This window comes from Pezoporus occidentalis, unplaced genomic scaffold (genome assembly GCF_034315485.1).
Source record: "Pezoporus occidentalis ecotype Australia unplaced genomic scaffold, CSIRO_AGI_Poc_V1 ctg38, whole genome shotgun sequence".
Lineage (NCBI taxonomy): Eukaryota > Metazoa > Chordata > Aves > Psittaciformes > Psittacidae > Pezoporus > Pezoporus occidentalis.
Genome location: NW_026915702.1, coordinates 5,465,073 through 5,490,144, shown reverse-complemented (window position 1 = coordinate 5,490,144; position 25,072 = coordinate 5,465,073). Strand labels below are relative to the sequence as shown.

General features: G+C 40.1%; 1 protein-coding gene across 15 annotated transcripts in view; it reads right to left on the bottom strand.

Moving 5' to 3' along the window:
- The window catches only part of MAGI2 (membrane associated guanylate kinase, WW and PDZ domain containing 2), a 747,917-nt gene that overhangs the window by 602,517 nt on the left and 120,328 nt on the right, over positions 1–25,072 (bottom strand). The gene's annotated exons all lie outside the window — the stretch shown is intronic.

Below are 25,072 nucleotides of genomic sequence, written 5' to 3'. Positions count from 1 at the left end.
ACTTTGTTCAAAATAACCCTTATAACAGAAGTGACCATTAAAAATTTTCTTACACCCAGTTAGGACATACATAGACAGGCAGACACCAACAAGCACCAAGTTTTATATCACATTGTAATACACCTGGAACCCTATTATTACTAACAACATAATTTCATTTTAAACTATTGTAAGAAGATGCAAACATTTTCAGAGTAAAAAGAAGCAAAAGAGCCTTGGGGCCAGAGCTACAGAAACTAGAGAAACACACTTGTATCTGAACCTTTCATAACTCGGCACTTCTGAACCCATCATCTGCTGAAGGGGATTTCACCCCTTTTCCAGAACTGGCACAGAGGATCATCTCTCTTTTTGCAACAGCGCCCTGCAATGTGGTTGGGCACAAGCGTTACTGGACCCAAGAATCCACTATCCTCTTTCAGAGTCAAGTGCTAGATTTAAATTGCTGAGAGCATACGTGTTTATATGGCTTGGGTCTCTGCAAAACAGGTGCTTACAGAGCATAGTAAATATAAGGGCTGAGAAACAGCATTTATCTCCTCTTCCTCCTCCTCTGCAAAGATATTATAAGTAATAAAAATCACTATTATTTTGCTTAGATTTCTTTCTCTCCCCCTGCACTGCTGCAGCATTGTTTTTCAAACATCTACAGGAGGATATACACATACAGATTTTAAGGAATCCCATAATCTCAAAGGTGAATGAATCCTAATGGAGTAGAGAGATCTACATAATCCTTCCTTGCAGAGAGAGCATCATCATTTATAACAGAAAATTTCTACTGCAATTTTCTTCTTCACATGTTATTGTCTAACTTTCAATTTCTTGAATTCACAGAGGGCTTTTGTTTTGTTTTAACTGTAACTACTTATTTTAACTTTGGCTAGTTTGTTTGAGGTTTTTTTTTAGCATTTACTCCAGTATGTCACGCTCTGTTTGAGAGGAGTAATTGGCTCATTCCTTTAGGGGAACAGCAAAACACAAACAAAAACAGCATTTGCACATAATGCACACACACATTTTTGCTTTAAAGCAAAAATAAACAGTTTTTACATCCTTTAAATATTAAAACGACAAAGTCTTTGCCCTGCTGAATATACTGTTAATTGTTTCAGATTTAAGGTATTATTATACCATAGTTTAATAGTGGTTCTTTGCCAAGCAAGGCAGAAAGCTTAGCTACACTAAGTAAATAATAGTAACTATTTCAAGGAAAGCAAATGCAGCCCTGGTTAAGGCACTAGACAAAGATTAATAAGGTTTTAAATTCTGTCACAGTCTTCCTGCTTGAAATTGGAAAAGATTTATCTTCATGCCCTGCACTGAATTCCGTTCTATAAAACTGAAAAGTAAGAACTATACAACTCTTTTGCAGAACAACATTCTGGTTTTGTGCTGAATCACTGACTAGTACAATGGGGCCATAACTCCGGTTAGGGCTTATCCGCCATACTATCATAATTAATAAATGATAGTAATCTATGCCTTCATCAATAAAAATATCTGGACAAAGACCAAAGGGTTCCTGCATTATTTGAGAAACTGAGTTAAAAGAGTGGCAGCAGCAGCGTGGCACTTCCACACAGGCTGCTGACCACACTTGAACTGTGGTCCACAACAGTGCTTAGAGTCTCCTCCATCTCCTGCACCATTTCTAAACGGTTTCGATTTAAACTGATACTCTCATTGCTCAGAGGTGTAGTTAAGGGCACGAAACGTTAGTTCCAAATGCACCAATCACTTGCAGGTGTAGTCTACAGGTACTGTGTAGCATCAGTGTGTGGTGCGGTTGATTTTAATTTTAATGTAAAGGGAAAACCTAGTAAAATAAAATTAGTCTTGTACAAAATCCTGGGCATGGTTTGCACCTGTTTTACTGTACATGTTTTCAGTATTAATGTTTGATTTTGGATTTAAATTCCCAGATAAAATTGTACCCTGCTGCTGCCACATTCCTGCTGCAAGCTCAGGAGTGTTGCATCCCAACTAGAAGGAAGTGCAGCAGGAGGACCAGAAGACCTCCTTGGATGGATAAGGAGCTCCTGAGGAAAATTCAATTGAAAAAAGAGGCTTATAATAAGCGGAAGCAAGGACAGGTGGCATGGGATGCTGTCCAAGAAGCTAGGGACCAGGTTAGGAAAGCTAAGGCTCAGTTAGAATTAAACTTAGCTAGAGGTATTAAAGATAACAGGAAGGGATTCTACAGGTACATAGCAAATAAAAAACAGACTAGGGAGAATGTAGGCCCTCAGGAAGCTCTCGAGAGAACTGGCTACCCTGGATTTGGAGAAGGCTGAGGTTCTGAATGACTTCTTTGCCTCGGTCTTCACTGCCAAAGGCTCTGACCAAACCACCCAAGTCTTGGAAGGCAGATGCAGGGACCGTGAGAATGAAGACCTTGCGCCCACTGTAGAAGAGGATCTGGTTTGAGACCATCTTAAAAATCTGAACGTGCACAAGTCCATGGGTCCTGATGAAATCCATCTGCGGGTCCTGAAGGAGCTGGTGAATGAAGTTGCTAAGCCACTGTCCATCATATTTGAAAAATCATGGCAGTCAGGTGAAGTTCCCGACAACTGGAAAAAGGGAAATATAACCCCCATTTTCAAGAAGGGGAAAATGGATGACCTGGGGAATTACAGACCAGTCAGTCTCACCTCTGTGCCTGGCAAAATCTTGGAGCAGATTCTCCTGGAAGGCATGCTAAGGCACATGAAAATCAACAAGGTGCTGGGTGACAGCCAGCATGGCTTCACTAAGGGGAAATCCTGCCTGACCAATTTGGTGGCCTTCTATGATGGGGCTACAGAACTGATGGACAGGGGTAGAGCAGCTGATGTCATCTACCTGGACTTGTGCAAAGCTTTCGACACTGTCCCACACGACATCCTTGTCTCTAAATTGGAGACATCAATTTGATAGATGGACCACGCAGTGGATAAAGAACTGGCTGGATGGCTGCACACAAAGAGTTGTGGTCAATGGCTCAATGTCCGGCTGGAGACCAGTAACAAGTGGTGCCCCTCAGGGATCGGTGTTGGGACCGGTCTTGTTTAACATCTTTGTCACTGACATGGACAGTGGGATTGAGTGCGCCCTCAGCAGGTTTGCCGATGACACCAAGCTGTGTGGTTCGGTTGATATCCTGGAGGGAAGGAATGCCATCCAGAGGGACCTTGACACGCCTGTGAGGTGGGCTGATGCCAACCTCATGAGGTTTAACCATGCCAAGTGCAAGGTCCTACACCTGGGTGGGAGCAATCCCAGGCACAGCTACAGGTTGGGCAGAGAAGAGATTCAGAGCAGCCCTGGGGAGAAGGACTTGGGGGTGTTGGTTGATGAGAAAATGAACATGAGCCAGCTTCAGTGTCCGCTTGCAGCCCAGAAAGCCAACTGTATCCTGGGCTGCATCAAAAGGAGTGTGACCAGCAGGTTGAAGGAGGTGATCCTGCCCCTCTACTCTGCTCTTGTGAGACCTCACCTGGAGTATTGTGTGCAGTTCTGGTGTCCTCAGCATAAAAAGGACATGGAAGTGTTGGAACAAGTCCAGAGAAGGGCCACGAGGATGATCTAAAAATCTTTAGAAAGATTCGTAGAAATTTTTAGATCCCGACACGTAGGAAGTCAAGGAAGAGGGCCAAGAGACCTGCGTGGCTAAATAGGGAATTGCTGGGTATGCTCAAGTGGAAGAGGAGAGTTTACAGGTCATGGAAGGAGGGGCTGGCCACTTGGGAGGAATATAAGGCTGCTGCTAGAGGATGTAGGAAGGCAGCTAGGAGGACTAAGGCATCCTTAGAATTAAACCTGGCAAGAAGGGTCAAGGACAGCAAAAAGAGCTTTTTCAAATATATGGCAGACAAAACTAACACCAGAGGCAATGTAGGCCCACTGATGAACGGGATGGGTGCCCTGGTGACAGAAGATGCAGAGATGGCAGAGTTACTGAATGCCTTCTTTGTCTCTGTCTACTCTGCTGCAGGCAGTCCTGAAGAGCCCTGTACCCCTGAGACCTTAGATGAAGTCAGGTCGACAGAGCGGTTTGCCTTAGTCGATGAGGAATGGGTCAGAGATCAGTTGAGCAATCTGGACATCCATAAATCCATGGGTCCAGATGGGATGCACCCGCGGGTGCTGAGGGAACTGGCGGAAGTCATTGCTAGACCGCTCTCCATCATCTTTACCAAGTCTTGGGAAACAGGAGAGGTGCCTGAGGACTGGAGGAAGGCAAATGTCACTCCAGTCTTCAAAAAGGGCAAGAAGGAGGACCCGGGTAACTATAGACCGGTCAGCCTCACCTCCATCCCTGGGAAAGTGATGGAACACCTTGTCCTTGGTGCCATCTTAAGGCATATCAAGGATAAGAGGGTTATGAGGGGCAGTCAACATGGCTTCACCAAGGGGAAATCATGTTTGACCAATCTCTTAGCCTTTTATGAGGAAATAACACGTTGGATGGGTGATGGCAGAGCGGTGGATGTGGTCTACCTTGACTTCAGCAAAGCATTTGACACAGTCTCCCACAGCATCCTCACGGCTAAATTGAGGAAGTGTGGACTGGATGATCAGGTAGTGAGGTGGACTGCGAACTGGCTGAAGGAGAGAAGCCAGAGAGTTGTAGTCTATGGGGCTGAGTCTAGTTGGAGGCCTGTAACTAGTGGAGTGCCTCAAGGGTCAGTACTGGGACCAGTATTATTTAATATATTCATCAATGATTTAGATGAGGGAATTGAGTGTACTATCAGCAAGTTTGCTGATGACACTAAGCTGGGAGGAGTGGCTGACACGCCAGAAGACTGTGCTGCCATCCAGCGAGACCTGGACAGGCTGGAGAGTTGGGCAGGGAATAACTGGATGAAATATAACAAGGGAAAGTGTAGAGTCCTGCATCTGGGCAGGAACAACCCCAGGTTCCAGTATAGGTTGGGAAACGACCTGTTAGAGAGCAGTGTAGGGGAGAGGGACCTGGGGGTCCTAGTGGACAACAGGATGACCATGAGCCAACACTGTGCCCTTGTGGCTAAGAAGGCCAATGGCATCCTGGGGTGTATTAGAAGGGCGGTGGTTAGTAGGTGGAGAGAGGTCCTCCTTCCCCTCTACTCTGCCCTGGTGAGACCCCATCTGGAATATTGTGTCCAGTTCTGGGCCCCTCAGTTCAAGAAGGACAGGGAGCTGCTGGAGAGAGTCCAGCGCAGGGCAACGAAGATGATGAAGGGAGTGGAGCATCTCCCTTATGAGGAAAGACTGAGGGAGCTGGGTCTCTATAGTTTGGAGAAGAGGAGACTGAGGGGTGACCTTATTAGTGTCTATAAATATATAAAGGGGGAGTGTCACGAGGATGGAGCCAGGCTCTACTCAGTGGCAAACAATGATAGGACAAGGGGTAATAGGTACAAACTGGAACACAAGAGGTTCCACTTAAACTTGAGAAGAAACTTCTTCTCAGTGAGGGTGACGGAACACTGGAACAGGCTGCCCAGGGAGGTTGTGGAGTCTCCTTCCCTGGAGACATTCAAAACCCGCCTGGACACATTCCTGTGTAACATTATCTAGGTGTTCCTGCTCCGGCAGGGGGATTAGACTAGATGATCTTTTGAGGTCCCTTCCAATCTCTAGCATACTGTGATACTGTGTGATACTGTGATCAGGGGACTGGAGCACCTCCTGTATGAAGGCAGGCTGAGACAGTTGGGGCTGTTCAGCCTGGAGAAGAGAAGGCTGCGTGGAGACCTCATAGCAGCCTTCCAGTATCTGAAGGGGGCCTATAGGGATGTTGGAGAGGGACTCTTCATTAGAGACTGTAGTGACAGGACAAGGGGTAACGGGTTAAAACTCAAACAGGGGAAGTTTAGGTTGGATATAAGGAGGAAATTCTTTCCTGTTAGGGTGGTGAGGCAGTGGAATGGGTTGCCCAGGGAGGTTGTGAATGCTCCATCCCTGGCAGTGTTCAAGGCCAGGTTGGACGAGGCCTTGGGTGATATGATTTAGTGTAAGGAGTCCCTGCCGACGGCAGGGGGTTGGAACTAGATGATCTTAAGGTCCTTTCCAACCCTAACGATTCTATGATTCTATGTAAAATACTATAGATACTGTAGAGGAAAAAGACTGCTTGCCATTTTACTTTCTTTCCTATGTGATTTATTAGTCTCACACAACTGGGGGGGGGAAGAAAAGACTGTAATGGATTTGAGTGCCACAGGTTATATTTGTTAAGGAATTTTTCAAAAGCGGTTACATACTCACAAGGGTTTGTAAGGGCTTCCGAAAAGATAACAAAAAATACAGTATTAAAGAAGCATGGGAGCTAGCAGTAGAACATATACAGAGCAATTAATTAATTGCTGTACACTTTTTTTTCCTGTTCCTTCTATCAGAATCTCCAACAGAAGCCAGGATGAGTACAGTAATTACTCTTTTTTATCATCTGAGATCAGCATGATTACTGGGCGCACCACCTGAGTGGAAATCCAGTCTGACATCCTGCTCTTAATTATTCACACTCATGATTAAAGTTTATGATAAAACCAGAAAATAATGAAAACTTGCACAATAAAGGCTTTTAAATTTCCACTCATTAAAGATATAAACCACAAAGACCATCGGCAAGACTTTAGTCACAAAATCCTCTGTGTAAATTCAGCCAAAAGTGGGAAAGAACTAAGAGATCTGAAAGTATTCAAGGCACTACTGAAGAAGCAAAACTCAGTGGATGTTGCTTCCAGCCACATGGAAGGTAGCAAACATCTCTCTTATGCATTGCAGAAACTGAAGCTGTGACTGAAATGAAAACATTTGGGAATGCAGTTCACAGTGATACATTTGACATAACTCTACATTGTCACGAGTCATTTTTGAAGGCAGGTGGTTTGATAGGCCATCACAGAATTGCAGGAGTGAATAATAAGCAAATGACTTTTTCAAATCACTCACTGAAAAAAATAGCCAAATTCTAATTTATTAGTTGTGACATTTTTTTTTTGATGCCTGTATTATTTATTTTGACAATTATAAATTAGTTTTCAATATGAATGTAAGAAAGCTATCACACAGAATGCCTGATGGTGTATTGCTGAAGAGAAGCATAGCTGTGTCATGGCAGCCTTGGCTATCACATTTTTGATAGCGCTTAAAGGAGTGGAGTACAATGAAATTTCAAACTACTTCAGCATAATACCAGTAACTTGTGAAAAGCCATTCACTATCCAAGAACTGTTAAATACCTCCCACAATTCTAAGTTTTCTTCAAAGAATACAAACATTATTTTATGCTGAATAAGAAGTCAGCAAGCTAGGTATATGTAAAACAACTGAAACATAAGCAGCTTAAAACAACCCTAAGAGGTGCTGCCTTAGATTTTCTGATTTACTTGTTACAGTGTACAGTTTATAATTTAAAGCAATAGAAGTGAAACAGAAAACTGAGAGCTTGATTGTACAATTTTCTCCTGTGATTTAAATAGAGTAACTTGCAAAGAGTCAGCATGTGCAAAAGATTTCCAAGGCTGGGTAAGGTTATCAAACTTATTTCTTTCTAAAAATTGATAGCCAGGTGACTTTGAAGTAAATTAACTTTGAAATTATGACTGTCTGAATAATATAGGTCTGAATCTGAACGCAGCTCTGACTGTCCATGCTGTTCTGACAGCTCCCAATGTTTGAACTTCTGTGCTCATTTCTATCATTTAATTACAATTTAAAAAAAAAAATCCTGTCATGTCCCAGCTATTCCAGAGCTCTCCACAATTCACAATACCCTAAGGAAATTAAATAATAAATAAATAAATCAGGGCAAATACAGACACAAACCACTACCTCACCTCCCTAAAAATGTGGTAACAAGAACTAATGAAAACTACAGCTTCTGCATACCAAAGCAAAATTAGAACATAATATTCTGACCAAGAAACAGCACAAAATTAATTTTCCAGAGAAGCTCAGATGGTTTATACAATATTAGACAAAGAAAGTAAGATCAGAAAAAGAGGCTGGTTCTGTTAAAAGCCATGAATACAAAATTATACATCTGGTTTCTCATAACACCATCTTTTCAATAAGCATTAATAATAATGATAGCAGACACCATACCATACAAGTCCTAGCAAAAAGATTTTGAATATAAGTGAAGCAAAGGGTAAAGAATGGATCTTCACAGATATTAGGAAATATTTTCAGGAAACCATTCTTAACAGTGATATTAAGGAGTGTTTCGATATGGTACAGAAATACATTTTTCCACCCACCTAGAATATGCATTTGTACTTCAGTAGTGCAAAGATGCCTTACTTAAAAATGAGAACTCACTTCTATAGGTAATAGGTGTTAGGCTGGTAAAATGTGCATTTTGATCCAAACCAGCTCTTTAACCCCATATTAAAAGACAACAGAGAGGGAAAAGCAGTGGAAAACAAATGATGCTATACTTTTGCAGTTAATGCTTCTACCGTGTTCAGAATCAGTATTCAGAATAACTGTAGTTATTCTATGATGATTTGAAACAAATCACGGTACATGATCCTATACTTTAATTTAGAAGGTGTGAAGGTATCAGCAGAAGAAATGGTAACAGGTTGATAAAGCAAAGAAAGAGATGTAGCAAGGCCATGTGGAAAAAAAAAAAAGAGAGAATTTACAAGAGAATACAAAAACACTTCATGTTGAGTGTTCATCGTGTGATAGAATAAGCACAAGGAGAACTCTACCTGTCTTTCTGAAACTGTCAGCCATCCTCTTTTGCTCTCCAATGGCCACTTGGCCTGTAGTTCAGAGTCTCAGTTTAATTCAAACAGCTGACTTCACAGAATCAGTATAATAAATCAGACTGCACAGTAACCTATCTATGAAGACAGTTCACTCTGTTCTGTCTGCTTGGAACAATGTTTAGAAGGCTATATAAGAAAACTAAGTGAATTGTTTATGATGGCACTGGGAACATGCAGCCAGTTTGTAATGGGGTTAGATCTAAGAAGCTGAAGCTGTGACAGACACGTTTCCCCAGAATATTTGAGAGGCACTGTTGCTGTTTCTAGTTGCTCAGGCAGTTGCTTCCACTCATTGGAAGGGTGAGTGTCTTTTACATTTTCTTGTGAAGTAACAGAAAAAAGAAAGTTGCGTGTTAAGTACTGCATTTAAGGTGCATTTAGGTTAAATCCTTTTATATTTAACCAGCATTTTGAAAAATTCTCATATCAATTTACATGGATACATAAATTTCCTCATTTTAAAAGTTGTCACTCTTCCGAAGTACTTTACCTTAATTATTTGTTAAACTCAGGTTAAAGTCACAGATGATTTCTATTTCCACAAAAATCAGTGTAGGAAAAAATTCCCATTATCCAAACAAGATGAAAAAAATAAATTACACATTTTCAATTGGCATTTCCTCCTCTCTCAGAGCTGTGTTATAGTAGTCATTGCTGGAAGTTTATCCATTATGCTTTATGAAAACCTTACAAAACTAAGACACCAGATTGGTTTACATGTGTCATCCTCAAATTTGCCTTTCTTTTGATTGATAACTGATTTCAAAGCTTCATTCCTTATTATCAGAAGCTAAAGCAACATTTTCTGTTTTCATTACAGAGGTATCAAACACTTGATATGAAATATCAAAGCCTAAACCTGCTAATACAGATCTCCGTGACAACTCAGAATCAGTATTCAGGCCTGAATTTGCGCTATACGTTCTTTTATCCATCTGTTGGAAAAACTGAGAGGCCAGGAGTTGTTTTGAGAATGTACCAGGCATTTGTACACTTCAGTGAGCCAAATACTAAAGCTGCATTTCTGCAGACTTGCTAACACTTTGACACAACTTTGTTTCCTGAAATAAAAAGATGCAAACCTATTATTTTACTGAATTTTATATGAAATCAAATATTTGTTTTTCTACTTAAGGCAGTTTATGTTTTGAGCATGGAGAATCACTTCAGCAACAGGGTGTTTCTTTTTTCCAGTCAGCACATGGCCTGAGAAGAATTTGCAGAGACCAGCCAGCCACTCTACGGCAGGCCTTCAGACACCCCAAAAATAGTCTTCCTAAGGCTGTCTCTACAGTAAACTTCTACCTTTCTCTTCCTCTCTTCCCTCAGTGGCTTTATCTCCCATGGCATGCCACGGGGAAGGGGAAATTGCCAAACAATGCCATCTCCATCCACAGCCAACCCCATCACTGCCAAATGCACATTCAGTATTTCCACTTGGCTTTGAGCCTAAGAACCAATCAAGTAGATGCACCATCAACAGATTTCACTGAAGTAAAAAAGCAGAAAAAGGTGAAGAGTTGAACACTTGGATTCTGGGAGGAAAAAGTGGAAGACAAAGTAGAGAGGCAGGGAAGGGCTGCCAAATTGGTGGTTAGGTTTCTAAGAGTACTGTTTTCATGCAGTAATCAGGCAAATGAGAGGGTATTTTATCTATGAAGCCAAACACGATCATACCAGGTTATAAACATGTCTGGGCTAAGAAATTCTCCTGATTAGTCAATGTAATAAAAAGGAGAAAGACTAATCTATGCAAATTAAAACATGCAGAGGAGCCTTTGTAACATCCAAAGCTGCTTAGTCAGGCTTCAGAAAGACAACACACATTTTATAGTTGACACACAAAGCAGCACGGTTGGGAATTGGCTGTTAGGAACTAAATGCTACTAGTAGGATTTGGTACCTTTGTTGCATGTTACCTAGTGCACAGCCTTAACAGTGTATTCTGGTAGTACACTTGGCCCCTGCCAGCAGTCCAAGCAAGGATAAGTCTTTGTTAGGAAAACTGGGTATTTGTCCTTTCCTAGTTTTAGAAGACATAGCTGCATCCAGGCAATTTTGACCCTTAAAAACTGAAAATCTGATTAATACAGTTGAACTTATTAATTTTAAAGGCATCGTTGAATAAGATGCAATTCATTTTAAAGAATGACTAAATACTGGAAAATCTACAATATCATCAAGAAAATGCTATTAAATACTCTACCGTGGATGCTAAACTACTGCCCTGGTTAAGGAGCGCAAAACCTCTACATCTATTCAGGCACAAAGGATTAATTAACAGGTTTTCTTTCAAAAGCTTTGACGAATTTTTCTTTGGTTATTATTTGTGGAATTAATCTTGTCATAACATTCTGTTTTTTCACATTCCTAGAATTATTGCTAAGGTTAAAAATGTAACCGGCAGAGTTTGGGGAATTAGGAATGCCCAGATTCTAACAGAATAAAGCAACAATGTTAAACAGAACAACCTGGATTTGACAGAAAAAAGATTATCAGAACAGTTTGAGCAACAAGGGATCCTGACCTGCTAGACCCTAAGTACAGGATGCCCTTGCCAAAATGAAACCCCTGTATTTTCATTTTACTTAAACTTACTAGCCATTCTTTTTTTTTTTTGATTAATTTGGTTTTGAGTAGCTTAGGGAAAATCAAACTAAACCAACAAAACAACCCACAAAACATTTGCACTTACAGAAGAAATAGTTTCTGATTGGAAATGTAATATGTTCTACATTTTTTTCCCCATGATAAAAATGCTTTCAATTACATGTAAAGTTCAGCTGCTACACTTGATGATAGACCCTTCTTAAATTGCCAGCTAAGGCAACTCACTACACTTTGCACATTCCAAGTTCACAGTGCTCGGCTTCCTTTGGCATAGAGTGGTAGGGGTATTTTCCAGTTTGTAAATCTTTTTTTAGGTTATATTTCGGCAAATAAATAATGTTATTCAAACTCTTTAGCTAAACAGAGACTACACAATTAGTGTCAGTTACTAAGGCAGATTATATATTAATGGCTATTTTTGTAAGCAGCAGGACTTCATCTGACCCTGAAAGTGAACACTTAAATGTTCAATGATTGATCAGTAATTTAATGGTTAAACTGAATGCTGCTTTAAGTGGTTACTTTACTTCAGTAGGAATAATCTTGCCACTAGTCCTTTAGAAAAGTAAGCTATACAAATAATAGCCAGGCCAGAAATATTCCCAGTAGATGATGTCTGCTTGGTAACCAGCAGAGCCCCTTTAGTATTTCTTCAAAAAGCACATTTGTGGTTATTTTGTTAATAGAAATCACAAACCCCACAGGGCCTGAGCACTGCTTTAATGCCAGTGAGATGCATCCTGAATGACAAAATCTTTAGGCATTGCATGGCCACAGGTGTGTATGCAGTCTCAAAGTAGAAAAAAAGTCATAGCAAGCATTACGACATAGAATGCTGCTAAGTGAATACGTCATATCTTTCAAGTGGTTTTAAAGTATCAAATTTAAGCTGTTTATGACCCTCATAATAATTTTCTCTAACAATATCAGGGACTGGGCAACAAATTTACGGACACTAGTCTATAAACTACCAGTTCATCTGAAGTAACTTGTTAGAAACACTTGTTATTCCTTGTAATGTAACTACTGCTATCATAGTAGATCAGCAGAAAAAGCCATGGCCTCCACAGCCTCTGAGCTCCTAAAACAAAACCCTCCAAAGGCATATTGTAAAAACTGGTATCACGGTCAGCTCAGGGAAAGGTGGAAGAAAAACCACAGCTGACTGGTCTGCTGCTATCCTGGCTGCCATTTCCCCATTACCTCTACTGGTAAGTTTGAAGCATCTGCCACTTCCAAGGTTTTTGATGTTAATACCTGCCCTGCTAATTGGCTTTGCAGTATCTCCTCTTGTCTTTGCTGTGCCTTGTTTAGGCAGACAATTTCTCTTTGGCAGGCAGGTGGAATAGCCTGTCGGTGACAGGAGAAAAAGTAAAGCTGGTCTATCTAGAGCTGTCTAGGTTTAGCCACAGGCTTACACCAAATCTGCATGAGGCTGTTTAAGACTGAGGGAGATCTCAATTTTATTTTCTCTTGAATATTTACAGCTGGACCAGCAGAAAAGGAAATTAAAAAAGAAATCAGGAGGCAGATTCCATCTGGATGAGGAAATAAATAGTGAAGTAATAATGGTGATGGAGAATATAGACTATGCCATGGACTGAAGACAAAGCCCAACTCAGTATGTTGTGGAAGAACTTCAAGACACTGGGTGGTAGGAAGGACAAAATCAAATATCCAATATAAATGAAAGTCTAACAGGTGAGGGGAAAAAAAAAAAAAAAAGCTATATTTGGCTCTGAAATAGTTATCACCACTGAGGAATGAGATCTCAATTGAGATTTCAGAGAAAAAAACCCTGCAAACACATCAACTGTTAAAAAGTAGTGGGGGAATGAATACAAAGACCAAATATCAGTAAGATCAGTGGGGGAATGAATACAAAGACCAAAGATCAGTAACTCTAACTGAAATAAAGCAAAACAGGAAATATTACAGAAGAGGACACAGACTGTATGCACTGGGACTGTTGAACCTGGAAAAGATAAAACTGGAGTGGGACAGGAAAGAAACCAAAGAAATCTGGAATGATAAATGAATAGGTAATGCTTGTTCACTGCTTTCCTATACCAGGGTTAAGGAGCATTCAAAAACTGTATCACGCGGCAGGTTTGAATAGAAGACGTTTTGCCACACATCTTGCTGTTAAGCTATGTTATTCCTTCCCAAAGAACTTGCAATGCATAGCTCACAAAATGACTGGACAAGTTTATGGAAGAAAAATCCCTTGACAGCTACTAAGTATCAAATAACTTCCTATAATTTATGAAATGTGCAAGTTGTGATGTGCTGGAAGCCATCAAAGTATTCTGCAGATGTATTATAACCTCAGAGGCCTTTCTAAACACCTGTGGCAGCCCCCACCAAGGACAGGAATGGATAGCTCTGTGCTTAGTACAGTCAAAATCAGGTTACTCAGGAATGACCTAATTGTGTTCCTTATTACGCATTCTTTTTTTCCAACAGCTGTGATAATTTAGTCTTTCTAAACTATGGCAAGGTTAGAGCAGAATTTGCACTGAAAAGAACACAGTGTTTCTACAGCTAGAATACTGAAGAACTGGAAACTGGAATTAGGGGAGACTTGCATGGTCACATGAACTACACCCAAAATCACCATGAGAAGCCAGGCAAGACTGTCTGGTGCAGAACTCTTGAAAAGATAAAGAAATCTTACTGAACAAAATTAATTGTAACCCTGCAGAAACTAAGGTTTATTTACTGCACGGTTTTCTCAGCAGAGTCCACAAATGAGGTTTGCTGTCCAGCAGTTCCTGTTTATTTAGGGTGAATTGGTTCAACTACCTGAAAGCTTCTTTTACATGGATGAGGAATGCAGCATCTTACTTGGATACACATTCTGGACATGCCTGTAATTAAACGTTACAGTTCAACATTGCAAAATGCATCCAGCTTGGGGCAAGGAGGGATCTCAGCCCTTTAACTGTATAGGCTGCAGATCATAAAAAAAAAAATAATTAAAGATTTACTTAATTAAGCTTTTGATCTGTCCTTGCCTCCTGCCTCACACCTGCCTTTTTGGGCCTTCCCTGCCCATATGTTCTAGCCTCGTAGCAGAGGGCTGAGAAGCCACTACATCCCAGGGACTCAGAGATCTGGACCCACACCCCTGTGGTCTTCCATGGCCCCACACGCAGCCAGACCTGGGGCTTGCCAACATCACCACCTGAGCATATTCCCTGTGTTTAAAGCATCCACTGGCAGCTGCAGCACAACTATAGCTCATGTCCAAGCTAGAAGCAGCACAGGGCTTGCTATGAAAGGCCACCAGCTTTTCTTTTCTTGTCTTCTCCTGCACATACTGCTCCTTTCCATGTTTTTTCATCATTGCTGTCACACACCCCCCACCAGAATCCACCCTTTAAATTCTCTGCTGTTTATTCCCAATCTGCCCTTCCATATTTTCAGTTGTTCTCTAGTCTTCGTGACTCCATTTAGCATTCACCATTAAATGCAATATTTGCATTTGGTTATGCAAGGCAAAGCAATACCTTATCTCAAACAATTTTACACACACTTCTCCTTTTGGCTGTCCTTCCTTGTAGCTTCTGTTCAGACAGTGTATGCATTTTGTTCAATTTTGTTTAAAATGCTGCAAGGTCAGGTCTAGGAATAGCCATTTTAGACTCCAGAAAGCAAACTGAAAGGGACTAAAACATTTCAGTAGGAAATAAGATGGCTTTGTAACTGTCACCTGTCAGAAAATACAAATGAATAAAAACAGAGTCTAAAAATAGGCATAAAGGTCAACTACCAAGGATGTTTTTATGAAATGGCTATCTTTTTCCTTCTAGCTGATGTCATGAACAGAAGACATTTCCCCTCACCCATTCCAGCATTCCACCACATGTATTTTCTTATTCCATCTAGTCTCAAGATGTACTAACAGAAAAACCCATGCTTCTTCTTCAAAAAACAGTTTCTTCAGTCATTTTGGTCGTTAATCCTTCATAAACAGAGAATTCAGAGGCTCACATTTTTCTCCCCTACTCAACTGTTTAACATCTCTTAAACCCCCCGATTTGTTGTCATGCAGCTCTGTGGGTACCTGGGAATATAATACCAGTATCAAGTGAGAAATAGTTCACTGTTTCTTGAGGTGTTTTGTAGTTGTTGGGTTTGTTTGTTTGCTTTGTTGCTTTTTTTCCCCCAGAATGGGGGGACAACGCATTTCTGGCTCCATCTGAGCATCAAAAAATACCAAAAATGTTTGCAACAGTGGGAGTTTAAAACATCAACAGAACACAAAAGAATTTAATCTCTTTCTGGCACATGGAGCAACTCTTCCTATTTAAACTGCTTGAGCTGTATCTGCACTGAGAGATACTGCAAGAAGCTTGGGTAGCCCTGGCTGGATGCAAGAGGCAGCCACAAGCTGGACTGACTGTGCCACAGCACTGTCCTTCATGTGCTGCACCCTTTGCTTGTGTTATATTTGCACACCTGAGCAGTACTTTAGCCTTTTCCCTCGATTTCCCTGCTCAAGATAAAGATTGAGAGGAAAGGCTGCTGGTTCCTCTTTCTTTCAAATGCTCAACCAGGGTTACGCAGCAGCCCATCTTTGACCAGCCAGAACAGCACAAACAGCGCAACTTTTAAAATCATAGCACATCAAAAATACATGATATTTTTAACACATACAGAGATGCTTTTAGATAGCATCCTAAAAGGAGAAGAGATATAATAAAAGGATGAAAGAACAAAGACTGGTTAGTTCCTCTTCAAAAGAAAACAGAGGAAAACAAAATCCCATATTAATGCTGATTTTCATGCACTTATTTTCAGTCTCATTTTTATGCCATTCTCTGATTAGTAACAATCAGGCATAATACTTCAAACACACCCAGGTACATTTATTTAGCTGCTCTGCTTTAGAGTGCTCTTCATTTAAATAAGAAACTAGCCTCAGGCAACTACCTCACAAGAAATACTTTCTAATAGATGCTTATCCCTATATTTTAGCTCACAAAATTAAGTAGCTGTCGTAACAGATTAACCAACTGTCATGCAGAAAAGAAATACATACACAGTGGCATTGTGAAGACAAATGACTAAACAAATTCGATGCCTAGATAACTATTTTTAATTCCATTATTTAGTTGGTTCGGTACCTTTATTTAAATGGCACATACCAGGTTCTAAAAACTATCTGCAAATAAGAAATGAGAGCATTTTGCATAAAATCTATCTTCTTCAACAAAGCCAAAGGCAGAAGATACAGAAGGGATATGCAGTAAAGAAAAATGCCATAAGCGTTTATAAAATCTGGAATAAAAATAGACAACAACTACTACAGATTACATAAAAGCATCTTTGTACAAGATCTTACAACAGACATGAATTTTTACCATTGTCCTTTCCCATTGTATCTAACAAGCAGCAGCAATTATAGCATGGCAGAGGTAACAAAACATTTTCTGCCATAACCCCAGGAGCTAAATGGACCCGAGCTGTCACACAACTGTGTGTTTGAGAAGGGCATTTTTCATTCACTCCTTTCTGTGTGCTACAGTATTGTGTGATAATCACATCTTGTACCAGTCTTGATGTATTTGCAAGCCACAGCTGAATTAGATCTGTTTGTTGCAATTTGGAACAGTGGAAGATCGTGTTCAGTGAAGCTAGGGACTTACTATGTACCATTTTTGCAGTCATAATTGCATCAAAGCTGGGTAACATTAAGAACTAAAGCAATTAAATAGAGCTTCTAAGGCTCTAGAAGTCCTGTTATTGCTTTGCTTAGTTTTTCAAACCAAGCTCTTAAAAAAATTCAGTGTTCAGCAACATCTGAAGATAGGACATGTTTTTACAAAGAAACAGAATTCTTTGAATGATTATTTTATTCAGTTTCAAAACCAGCCTAAAATGATCTACATCATAAAGCAGAGTACTTCTGGGATCATAAGACAGACACAGCATCTCCCCATCTTTATGAATTTTTGATTTTTTCCTCCAAATCTGTGCCCCAAATAATGCATTTCTGTCTTTTAAGCAAAGCAGAGTCACTGATTCATCTTCTGTCCATCAGGTTTCATGACCTTCTCTTCTAAATTTCTTCTAAATTTGAAGCGGCCAGAGGATGCTGCAGCTGTAAGTGTCATTGATTCTATCCTGAGAAATGCAGTCAAAGTGAAAGAGAAGCTGGTGGAGTCTATACTGCTCCTGCATGGACTTAACCAGCATTGTACATTATCAGGGAAAGATACGCTGCAAGATTTCCCTTGTTATATACGTTTAATATGACTAGTATGAGTATTGTGGTGAATTCTGAAAATAAGTTCCAAGTTGAGATAAAAAGTAGTCTCAAAAGAATATGATTTGTTTATTGCCCACTGTAAAACTCAGTCTAATGAAACAGAAATCAATATTGAAATCCAACAAAATTACTCTAGCTAGCAACATGGGACTGGCTGGATCTGTGCTTATTTGCCTGTGTAGAGCTGTTTCTATGTTTAAAAGAATATAGAGACAGAACTGGTAAAGGCTTTTTTCTTTTATGTTCTGCTGAACTAGTGGAATTACTCAAGGTTAATGCAATTAGATGATGGATAAAGTTCTTGATGGATGAGACTGCAATGACACTGAAAAATGTGGTGCTCGTCCTACTAAGAGATATTTCTGCATCCAGTGCAATTAAGGGAGGTAAATGTGAATATGGTAGTGGCTGCAAGAAGCATAAGAAATGGCTTCATACATTTGTAAGCCACTACAAAAGACATTTGAATTGAGACAAATACTGGCAAAGAGATCGTATTTCTAGTTATGATGATGTTGTGGTTTAATCCCAGCCAGTAACTCAGAATCACAGAGCCATCTGCTCACTCTCCCCACCTTTCCCCTCCCCAGGTGGGATGGGGATGAGAATCAAAAGAATGTAAAACCCATGGGTTGAGATAAGAACAGTTTAATAATTGAAATAAATTAAAACATAATAAGAATAGCAACAGGAAAACAAGAGAGAAATAAAACCCAAGAACCCCAAGTGATGCACAAGACAACTGCTCACCAGCCACCAACCGATACCCAGCTCAATCTGATGAGCAATCTGCCCCAGCAGGTAAATCCCCCCAGTTTATATACCGGGCACAACGTGCTGTGGTATGGAATACCCCTTTGGCTAGTTTGGGTCAGGTTTCCTGTCTCTGCTTCCTGCTGGGTTCTTGTGCCCCTGCTCACTGGCAGGGCATGAGACTGAAAAGTCCTTGATCGGGGTAAATGCTACTTACCAACAACTAAAACATCAGTGTGTTATCAATGTGATTTTCATACTAAATCCAATACACAGCACTGGACCAGTTTTCAAGAAGGAAAAAAACAACTCCCAGTCAAAACCAGGCCAGATGAATATGTTCAACTCGAGGGACAGCATTCATAGACTATGTCAGAGTTATGAAATCAAGAAATATTCCTGGGGTGGGGTTTTCCTGTGAGTATATTCCCTGATGAAAGGAACCGAGAGCCAGTGCAGTCCAGGGGACCAGTGCATACTGTGGAATGAACCTATTTGCAATCTGGAACAAGACTCCCAAGATGCTGTGGGCATAGCTTTCTAAGAACTTTTAAAGACAATATGAAAATAAAAGATGCCTTTTGGCTTGAATTTATTACATGAGCTCTAAGTCAAATAAGCATCTGTAAACATAATCTTTTATTTACTCTCCCTCAAAAAATCTACAAACAATTGGAGTAATATTTACAAACATCAGGATCAATATTAGGAACAATGTTCCAAAAGAAACTGCAGAACACTGCTGCTTGCAGCTCTACTGCTGGCTTCCTCCATAAGTGAATTTTCCTAGACCCAGACCAGACAGAAACAAAACAGAAGATGAGGTTGTTTTGATCTATATTTGCTAATCTTTCATTTACAAACATCAGAACAAGAAAAGCATTGTTAAATGTACCAACTCAGTATGGCACATTTACACCAGCTTCTTCTCACGTGAATTCTCCAATGTCTAACATCACTATGTTTGAACTGAGGCTTTGTATTTGACTCTCCCTTTTCCAAAGCCTGCAGCATCACAATCACCGTAAACCCACCTCTCTGCCAAACCTGGCTTAAGCTGCACAACTGATTCTGAAGTTATCACCTGAACCCCACTGTCTGTATTCAGGGACGGTGTGACTGCAAACGTCTCATTTCCCCAGGGAAGATGAATTGAAATGAGGTCATTAACATTTTTAGTACAAAAAAAATGGCAGCTTTTCAGAAAACCGCTGAAGCCCTGAGGGAAAACCATGTTTTTTTCTCATGCAAATAGCATTGGCAAATCCCCAGTACTACGTATTTTCTCCTCAGAAGCCTTCATCAGTAGCTTCACAATATAATGGACTAAGATTCCTACCCTACCACAGTTGTAAACTACATATGTTTACTGTTTTTCTTTTCATGTCCTTTAATAATGTATGCAGATCCATTAAAATGCATGGCAGTTTTCCATCATAACAATAACAGTCACATTCTTCTGCTAATATCAAGCATCCCTGGAAATCAATCTGCTGATACAACTTTTCTGATCATAACTGCACTCTTCTTTCCTAAATTACAGAGGAGTTATGCCTAATTCATGTTTTTTTTTGCTTAGTGTTCTTATCACAGACCACAGATACAACAGGTCTCCAATTTAATACAATGACAATTTGTGATGGAAAACTACATATTTAAACCTGGAAACATTCTCTATGCTGGCCAAGCAAATACATCTTGCTAGATCAAATTAAAAAGAAAAGGACATTTCAGATAAACAGAGGTTGCCTGTTCTTTACTGTAATGGTATAAGGAGAATTATCAAAAGAGGATTTCTATGCTATAAACTCCAGTATGCAAAATATACTTACTCTTCAAATATGGACAGCTCAGAATTAAAAATCACATGTTCTTATTTACCTGCTCAAATTTGTCACCATGTCACCATTATAAGTAATTTAGCAAATACACATAGTAATGTTTTCAAGTACAACACAGCATTTCAACAAGCAGATCTCATTTCAGAACATATGAATTCCCTACTTCCGTTTTAAAGTGTACTGACGGTCTTAATGCTCATGCTTGAAAGAAAAAATAAATATTTATCACATTTACTGGGGAAATTTGTAGTTATAGTTATTAGGAGGACTTTTCCAAAGTGTAAGTATCATTCTGGGCCTCATCCAAGAAGGCTTCCGACTTAACAAATGGTCATAACATTACTTTAGGACAAAACAGAATGCATGCATCAGATATAAATCCACACAGGTAAGACTGCCACAGGGGTTTCCATGGGGAAGTACTAACCTTCAAAGCAGATTCTCTTCCCCTAATAGGCTAAATATAGGTCTATTTAAACTGACCATTTTAACGAACGCAAGAAAAAATTTACTTAACACAGTAATACGACAAAGACATCCAACTACTAAAGACGCTAAATACAAATTTTCACATTATTGCTTTGACTCAATCAGGAGAGTAAACCGGGTTTGTTAGCTTCACTATAAAGTTCATGGAAGTGACAACTTATTTCATGCAGGTGTCTGAGCTGCTATGTACTGAGAACTGAATTTGATAACTCAAAACTTCTTATTGAAGAAAGAAGTACATTGAAAATCCTGCCCTCATGCTCATCAGCACTGTGAGCCAGAGCCTTCTCAGCAGAAAGACATGAATATTACTGCTGCTGCTTCCTTCCCGTATTTTATCTGGCTCTTGAGAGCCGTATGAAGATATATAGCAGCAACCTTTCCAATCTGCGAGACACCATTTATCACCCATTCAGATGAGTTCCGACACTTGAAGAGACCACAAGGTGTTTTATAACTGCTACCACGTACAAAAGAAAAAAGAGAAGGACATCAAGTTGACTCATAATGCACTAGGATGTTCTGGGGGCAGGTTTTTCTCTGAGCTATTGGCCCTGTAAGCCTTGGTGCAAGCTGTCTCCCTGGTACTGCTACCTAATCCAAGAAACAAGATGGTTTTTTTCAGTCATGAAAAGCTTCCAAAGTTATTCCTGAAAAACGACAATGGCCTTTTGAGATTCAGAGGATACTACACCTTCTCTATCAGATACCCTGTTCCCAAATTATTCCATTTCAGTATTCCTAATAACACATGGCTAAGGATGATTTGCCAGCTAAACAGGTGAATCCCTCAAAAATGGATGAAATTTAGGATCTTGACTTCTGCCAGTAGGGTAACATGATGCAGTACAGAGGAATTACTAGAGAGGATTAACATTAACACCAATTCACTAAAGCATACTTGTAAATGAAATTATGATTCCCAGGTGGTTTCCCTAAGAGCTATAGTTTTGTTTCTGACACAGACATGTCTTTAACGACTACCTTCAGTTAACATCCTCCCGAGATCAGCTTCTACTAAACAGGCTTCATATTCCATCTAGACTTCCTAATATAAAAACCAGGTCTGGTTTTAATCACAAATCAGGATAACAAATAAAAGAACATACAGTTATATTTCTGTCTCTGGGAGGAATGATGATAACAGAACGCATTTCCATATTCTATTTTTTTAAATGCTGATTTGATAGCATTTCTGTCAACTGAAGAGATTTTTGCTTATTTAGAAATACTTTTTTCAGATCAATTGTGAGGAGTCCCTGCCGATGGCAGGGGGCTGGAACTAGAAGATCTTAAGGTCCTTTCCAACCCTAACTGTTCTGTGATTCCAGGATTCTATACTGGGCAAAGAAAAGCTTATGCCCTAAATATCACCTGTGGACAGTGAATGGAGATTTAACAACAGCACCTCCTTTGAAGGTATTTATATATGGAATCCTGGCTTGCTTTTCATAGCTTTGTTTAAAGATGATACATTATTATGATCCAATACCCACGTTGCATGGTTTCTACTCCACTGGCATCTTTGTAACAAGATTGTTGTACAGCTCTACAAGTTTCCCCACTGACCAATGCCTATTTCCCTCATTTTATCTGAACCTATACCCAGCTGCTTATTTCCAGACTGAAAATTCCTGGCTAACTGCAAGGACCAGCTCCAGAAAGGATGGATTAAGAGCCATACAACTTGCTCTAAAGCACTAAATCACTTGCAAAGTGATACTCTCTGTTGATTTGCTTAGGAAACTGCTTCAGACTTGACACTCACCACATATTCTCTTCTGTAGACTCTTAACAGAAAGATACAAAAAAGGCTCCCAAACAACTGTGACTGATTCTGGTTATCCTCAAGTGCTCTGCAAATTTTCTGCTCTGGCACTAAGATCTGGCCAGAACATCTAATTTCCATGCCTTTAGATCACTTTCAAAGATAAACCTCTGCAATGGAAGAGGAGACGTGGATGACTATGCACAACATGCGGACACAGCTTATCTCTCTCCTACTCAAGTGTTTTGGCTTTGGTAGAAACCATAAATTGAGCACCAGTGTTAGATCACTTAGGAAAGCAAGGGCTTGATGTTACATGACATTTCTGGGCTGTGTCAACAGGAGTGTGGCCAACAGGCTGAAGGAAGTGATTCTCCCCCTCCACTCTGTTCTTATGAGACCCCAGTTGGAGTACTGCTTCCAGCTCTGGGGCCACCAATACAATGGGGATGTGGACCCACTCAAAAGGGTCCAGAGGAGGCCACAGAGATGATAAGAGGGCTGGAGCACCTCTCCTATGGGGACAGGATGAGAGAGCGAGGGTTCTTTAGCCTGAAGACTCCAGGAAGACCTTGGAGAGGCTTCCAGTACATAAAAGGGTTCTTCAAAAAATCTGGGAAAGGACTTTTTGCAAGGGTATGTAGTGCGAAGACAAGGGGAATCGCTTTAAACTTAAACTGAAACAGGGTAGATTTACCTTAGAAATTAGGAAAAATTTCTTTACTAGGAGTGAGGCAAGACACTGGCACAGGTTGACCAGAGAAGCTGTGGATGCCTCACCCCTGGAAGTATTCTATGATTCTGTGATTTCAGGCTTGCATCTTGATCGCGCTTAGGCCAGTGTCAAAAGTTTGGGTTTTAGATTAAGGTACAGATATGGAAGCTGAAGTTATATCTCTGAATTGCAGTCTGGGAAGGGTTAATATGAAAAAGAACAAACACCTCTAAGGTAAACACAGGGAAGAAACCCTTTCCAGACAGATGCATATATCATGAGTACATATACTAGGTCTGATGAATTCAATAGCCTCACAAAATATAGGGAAGACTCTGTATGTCTGGGAGATGGAACAGACAGAAGTGTAGGCTAGTAAACATACTGCAAGCAAGAGGTCACTTTTCCTGCATCAGGATGTCTCCCTTCAGTCATGGGAAGAGAAGAGCAGGAATGGAAACTTGCATCTGCACAGCACCAGCTGTGCTACTGATACAGATATACAAGCACAGAAGCTCACAGTGGTAGTGGTACTTTGTGGAAACATCCAGATACTATTTTAATTTTTCATGAGTAGCAAGAAAGTGTTTTTCCTACAGTTCCAGCTTCCCAAGCAACATGAACAAGAGAAGTGGCTTTGGCTTTTCTGGGGCAGCTATGCATTCACAGTACTTGACATTCTGCCCAGAGCAATAACTACTCATATATGAAAAGCAGTCATTTAATCTCCTAATTCAGACAGGTGGCTTTTCTCCCTGAAGAAGGAAAAAAAAAAAAAAAAAAAAAAAAAAAAAAAAAAAAAAAAAAAAAAAAAAAAAAAAAACCCCTCAAATTACAAAAAAAAAACCCTCAAAACCAAACATTCTTTGAGTGCAAATATCTTGTGAAATCAGCTTAGATCTGCGCCTTCTTTCTTCTTTAGTTTCCATCATTAATTGGGAGGGCAGAAGCAGAATTGAAAGCCAAAAGTTTATCCCTCCCTACTGAGATACAAAAGTGAGAAAAAACAGTGCCAAGAGATCTCTTTTAGACCACATGACTATATACTTTGGGGAATCTGTGATTCTCTTGCAAAAAGACATTTTCAGGTGTCTACAGACATCTCGATTTTCAACAAAAAGGACTTCATATTCATCTGAACTACCTATGATGCACCTGATGCACCAGGCAATAGCTCAAAATGAAGAGCCAAAACCTCTGATCATCATTGACTCATCACTGAATATCACAACAGATCTCCTGATAAGCCTGGCACAGAGAAGGAAGGCAGCGCTAAACTCTGTGGCTGCATGCTCAAAGCTTGAGTAGAGAAAGTTGAATTTTTCAACCAGTTGAATAACTACCAAGAGAGCTATCAGGACATATGGGTCTCTTCACCATCCCACTGGCTTAGGGAAAGGAAGCAGGGAACAGTTCACATCTTGGCCAACAGCTACAGTATTGCATTCTTCCTCTACTGGCCAAAGCAACTACATATGGTATGAAAAGCTACGTGGCGACACAAGTAAGAATGACTGATACAGGTATCTTTGTTTTTTCTTCTGGCTTTCTCCTCCATTTGAAAGCAGTGCTGGCAGCATCAAGTGAGAAAAACTTGTCAGAAAGCAAGAGCTAGACTTGGATGACTAACCTTAATTATTAGTCAGAAGTGTTAAATAAGCAGCTTTTGGATCTGATCTATTGTGTGTTTATAAAACACGGAGAGAGCCTTCTACAGTTTCCTAATGGTAGTGATTGATGGTTCTGATGCACTTTTTGCTTTGCTGCCACTGCATCACTCCAACCACAAAGTATGCCAAATTGTTTCTTTCAAACAGACTAAAATTTATGCATCAAAGAACAAAACGTGTTACTTAAGAATAC